Raw genomic sequence first — 6,000 nt, forward strand, 5'->3', positions numbered from 1 at the left:
CCTTTGCAATTATCTCCAAGATCATCATCAACTTTTTGTAAAACGCTATGCACAACTGATATTTAAAGAAAGTCCTGTACCAAAAGGTCTTCGTAGGGAAAGACAACCTTTTTTTTCCTTACGTCAGTCGCTACACGGTTACTCTTCAAATCCATTCATCGCCTTTAAAAAAAAGTTTCGTTTTTTATTGTGGTTCACTGACATTTCTGTCACAATTCTGAGGGACCCCAAATAAAATTCACTTGCCGGTATAAAGACGCCGGCGAGGTTAAGACAGGTATCGAGCCACCTGCGTATCTAGCGGACGTTTAAAATAAAAAAAAATGGCGTGTAATGTTGCGAAGGGCTACTGTTTTTTTATAGTTTGTCGATTGTAAGGGACGTGGGCCGCGAAAGAAATACTGGTCGGAGTAGGAAAAGGTTTATTGATGGTTTATTGTACCGCAACGGTCACAATTGACTCACCAGCAAAGATGGCGCCGAGGCCACATCGACTCCCTCCCGCCCTGCCTCGCACCGAAGCTCGAGCTGCGGAGCGCGACGCCGAACCGCCGGGCCGCGGGCGCGGGCGCCGGACATAGACGTCATAACCCCTTCCGAGGCGCAGGAATTATAGATCACTGTAGTTTCTTCTGGACCCGGGTTAGGGACAGTGTGCCCTCCGTGAGAGTCTTCTGAGGAAGACAGTGTCTCATGGGTGTCCAGGCTGTCCATCACAGGACACACACAGACTCACTCACACACCCTGGACAGGACACCAGTCCATCACAGGACACACACACACTCACTCACACATCCTGGACAGGACACCAGTCCATCACAGGACACACACACACTCACACACCCTGGACAGGACACCAGTCACTCACAGGACACACACACACACACACACACACACACTCACACTCACACACCCTGGACAGGACACCAGTCCCTCACAGGACACACACACACACAACCTGGATAGGACACCAGTCCCTCACAGGACACACAGACACACACACTCACACACCCTTGACAGGACACCAGTCCATCACATGACACACACAGACTCACTCACACACCCTGGACAGGACACCAGTCACTCACAGGACACACACACACCAGGGCCAGTTTTCCCAGAAGCCAATTAGCCCAAAAACCTGTCTTTGGACCCGGAGAACACAGGGAGAACATGCAGACTCCACACAAACAGTTCCGAAAGCCCGAAAAGTGGTTGACGTTTTAATTTGGCAACGCCACGATGGATCCCAGTTTTTTTTTATTTTGGAGGCCAAAGAGGGCAAAAAAGGAAACGTCCGGAGTCTTGTAGCGTGAAAAGGGTTTAAATTTCGACTTAAGGAGTTGGCCATCGTTATATTTCGCGAGGTATATAATACAGGGGGAAAAAGAACATTTACATTTATCAACCTACTAGTAATACTGGGTGGATGTCACGTTCCCCAAAGTTCAGTGTCTCTCTCTAATAAAGTAGAAACGCGACATTAAACTCCGTTCGAAACGGGAGAAATCACCAGGACACGATACAGCTGACGTCCGGAAAAGAAAAAAAGAACTATTCCCATTTGTAATGACCCTGTCGTGTTTTTCCCGGTGTACGCTTCTCTTTCGGAGACCGTTTCTCTCTGGTGTTGTTTTGCTGTTGGAATAAATGCCGAGGTGACCCTTCTGTGTGGAGTCTGCGTGTTCTCTCCAGCGGGTCGTTTCCTCCACCGCAGGGGCTGGTCGAACCGGGGTCTCCCAATCGTCACAGAAGTGTGTGTCGTTTTGGGTGGTGGGGGGGGTGCATCGGGGATACTGCGCCCCGAGGGGATGGCCTCTCACCTTGCTCCGGACGATGGGAGAAGACCTGTACCTTCACGAGTCCGGGTTGTGAAAACTTCTTCTGGCAGTTCAAAACGTTTCGAAGAGACTACAGCGCTACCCTGTGTTCCATTTCTATCGTGTATTATTATATAGTCATAAGTATCTGTCCTGATCAGAGAGTCCCCCTCTCACTGCCAGGACTGAAGCCCAGTGCAGCACGAATAATAATAATAATTAATAAGTCTGGACTCTCCACTCAGAGCTCTTCCCAGGTCAGGGGGATCCCCTCCAGCCCCCCCAGTGTGCAGCCCCCACCTGGATGATGCTCCAGTCCGCTCAGCACACAGCAGCTCTCAGTGGGGAGGAGAACAGAAGGATGGAGCCAGTTCAGAGAGGGGGGGTGATAAGGAGGCCATGATGGGTCAAGACCAGGGGGGGGAATCAGGCCAGGACACTGGGGTAACACCCCTACTCTTCTCCAGAGACACCCCGGGATTGTTAATGAGCACAGAGAGTCAGGACCTCGGTTTGACGTCTCATCCGAAGGACGGCGCCTGTTTACAGTCCAGTGTCCCCGTCACTATACTGGGGCATCAGGACCCACACAGACCGCAGGGTGAGCGCCCCCTGCCGGCCCCACTAACACCTCTCCCAGCAGCAACCTCAGTTTTTCCCAGGAGTCTCCCCTCCAGGTACTGACCAGGCTCCCACCTGCTGGGCTCCAGTGGGGAGGGGGCTGCCAGCTGGGAGCTGCAGGGTGAGATGGCTGCTGGGCAAACGAGGGCTAAAGAGTTTCCTAGGACACCCTGGACTTCGTGGTCGACTTCCTTCTCTTCAGACGGAGGTGGCTTGAAATCTGTCTCGTTTCAAGGAGTATTGGACACGATGCCCCCCCCGTTATATCCCCGCCAACTGGTGGCACGCCGATGACGAGGGCTCTCGGCCTCAATCCGTCAACCACAAAAGAGAAAGAGAGAGACAGGTGAGTCAAGTGTCCCTAGAGCACAGAGACTCTGCTGAGATCACACTCGCAGGGAGTGAGCCTGGGTGTAGCCCACTAATACTGACCCACTGGACACCACAGGACAGAGAGGAGGAGGAGGAGAGAGACACACTGCCTGGACACCACAGGACAGAGAGGAGGAGGAGGAGAGAGACACACTGAGGACAGAGAGGAGGAGGAGAGAGACACTGACAGACAGGGCTGAAAGAGAGAGAGATAGAGAGGCAGGGACAGGCAGACAGCAGGCTGAGAGAGACACTGACAGACAGGGCTGAAAGAGAGAGAGACACTGAGACCCAGGGACAGACAAGACGGCAAAACTCAACCACAGACAGGACTGGAGGCAGGGTGGGACCAGCACTGACCTTCTTCCTCTCTCCTGCCGGAGGAGCTGTCTCCACCTCCTCTTCCTCCTGCAAGTCAAGAGACAGGCTGAGAGAGAGACGGGCTGGCGGGACATCGGCGAACAGAGCTGAAGGCAGAGAGCCGGGGAGACAGGCCCAGCTGGAACAACGCAGGACAGACAGAGAAGCAGACAGGGAGACACACGGAGAGACACAGGGAGAGAGACCCAGCTGTGACAACACAGGACAGACAGAGAGCAGGGAGACACACGGAGAGACACAGGGAGAGAGACAGGGAGAGAGGGACAGACACAGAGAAAAAGAGAGACTCAGATAGAAGGACAGAAAGACAGAAATAGAGAAGTACAGACGGACAAAAAAACAGAGAAAATTACAGATGGACTGATGTACAGAAAGACAGAGAAAAGGACAGAAAGACAGATGGAGAGAAGGACAAATGGACAGAGAAAAGAACAGAAAGTCAGAAGGACAGAGAAAAGGACAGACGGACAGACGGACAGACGGACAGACGGACAGACGGACAGACGGACAGACGGACAGACGGACTCTGCCCCACTTGTCTCGTCAGACATCTCAGCCTCTCTCCTTGCCCTCTGCACCGGGGAGCCCCAGGCGGGGCCTGGCGGGGCCGGGCGGGCGATGGGGGGCAGGAAGGGCGGGGGCAGGGGCAGGGGCACCGCCCCAGGCAGCAGGGGGGGCTCGAGGGGCATGGCGGGGAGGAAGGGGGGGCGGCGGGGCGGGGCGGGCAGGGGCCTGAGGGGAGGGGGCCGGGGGCGGGGAGCGGATTGGGCTCTCGGGCGAGGAGGGGGGGGACACCGAGCGGGACAAGCTGGGCGACCCCGGGAGCTCCAGCTGCAGCTCGGCCGCCCTCTCCAGCTTCTGGACGAGCTCGGGGAAGCACGAAGACACCACAGGATTCTGTCCAGCGGGGAGAGGGGGAGACACAACGCAGGGGGGATGAGGAGCAGAGATTACGCCTGGACAGGTGAGTGTGTCCAGTTTGTCCAGTGAGAGTGTGGACAGGTGAGTGTGTACAGTGTGTCCAGTGAGAGTGTGGACAGGTGAGTGTGTACAGTTCGTCCAGTAAGAGTGTGGACAGGCGAGTGTGTACAGTGTGTCCAGTAAGAGTGTGGACAGGCGAGTCTCTACAGTGTGTCCAGTAAGAGTCTGGACAGGTGAGTGTGTACAGTGTGTCCAGTAAGAGTCCGGACAGGCGAGTGTGTCCAGTGTGTCCAGTAAGAGTGTGGACAGGTGTGTCCAACAGTAAGAAGCTGTCTTACCCTGTAACCCAGCTCAGGGGTGTTAGGGGGTGCTCTGTTTCCTCCTCAGATCTCACCTTCAGGTCTGGTGAAGTGACAGACCACAAGGAGACGCTGGAAACGAGGACAGAAGACAGAGGTCAGGTCCACAGAGCTCACTCAATCACTACAGCAAGCAGAGACCTCTCGGCCATCAGGACTGTGGGGGTCAGAGTGGGGAGCTGTAGGGTATCGGGAGTTTAGGGGTCAGTGTGGGGAGCTGTAGGGTATCGGGAGTTTAGGGGTCAGAGTGGGGAGCTGTAGGGTATCGGGAGTTTAGGGGTCAGAGTGGGGAGCTGTAGGGTATCGGGAGTTTAGGGGTCAGTGGGGGAGCTGTAGGGTATCGGGAGTTTAGGGGTCAGTGTGGGGAGCTGTAGGGTATCGGGAGTTTAGGGGTCAGAGTGTGGAGCTGTAGGGTATCGGGAGTTTAGGGGTCAGTGTGGGGAGCTGTAGGGTATCGGGAGTTTAGGGGTCAGAGTGGGGAGCTGTAGGGTATCGGGAGTTTAGGGGTCAGTGGGGGGAGCTGTAGGGTAGATGTGGGGCACCGGGCCCACCACAGGGCGGCCGGTCCAGTCTCGCGGAAGGCGAACGGGTCAGACTTACGGAAAAGCACCGGGACTTGGGCCGGGATCTCTCCCACTGCCAGTCAGGGTTCTGCCTGACCGGTGTGACCTGTGAAGACGCCAAACAGCCCATCTCCGAGACAGCTCTGACCAAATAGCCCAGCCCAGTCGTGTCGAGACTAGAGGCCTTGGGCAGTCTCTACAGTGTGTCCAGTGAGAGTGTGGACAGTGTGTCCAGTGAAAGTCTGGAAAGGTGAGTGTGTACAGTGTGTCCAGTAAGAGTCTGGACAGGTGAGTCTGACCAGTGTGTCCAGTGAGAGTCTGGACAGGTGAGTCTGACCAGTGTGTCCAGTGAGAGTCTGGACAGGTGAGTGTGTACAGTGTGTCCAGCAAGAGTCCGGACAGGTGAGTGTGTACAGTGTGTCCAGTAAGAGTCTGGACAGGTGAGTCTGACCAGTGTGTCCAGTAAGAGTCTGGACAGGTGAGTCTCTACAGTGTGTCCAGTAAGAGTCTGGACAGGTGAGTCTGTACAGTGTGTCCAGGAAGGGTCTGGGACGTCCAGAGGCAATCTGTACTCTCAGAAGGGCCATAATGGACCCGCGACCCTGTCTCTTGAGCCGAGGCGCGTCCTCAGTCAAGATCACCACTGGAAGTGTCTCTCCTCGTCTGGAGGTGTTACCGTGAGACCTGGTCTGTCAAGCGCTTTGCGCTGCTATGTGTATGAAAGGTGCTCTATCAGTCAAGTTTATTATTATTATTATTATTATTATTATAATACAGCGAGCGCTGCTGGGGGTGGAGAGGTCAGTCGGAGGAGGGCTGGACGCTGGACGCTGGATGCTGGACGGCGGGCGGGAGGGGTGGACTTACGACGCCTCGCTGGGCCCAGGTCCTGCTGCGACCGCGCACGGCCGTGCGGCATCTCTGTTGGTGCATCGTCCTGCCGAGACAAGCAGAGTCACAGA

The sequence above is a fragment of the Lepisosteus oculatus genome, chromosome 14 (assembly GCF_040954835.1).
Source record: "Lepisosteus oculatus isolate fLepOcu1 chromosome 14, fLepOcu1.hap2, whole genome shotgun sequence".
Taxonomy (NCBI): Eukaryota; Metazoa; Chordata; class Actinopteri; order Semionotiformes; family Lepisosteidae; genus Lepisosteus; species Lepisosteus oculatus.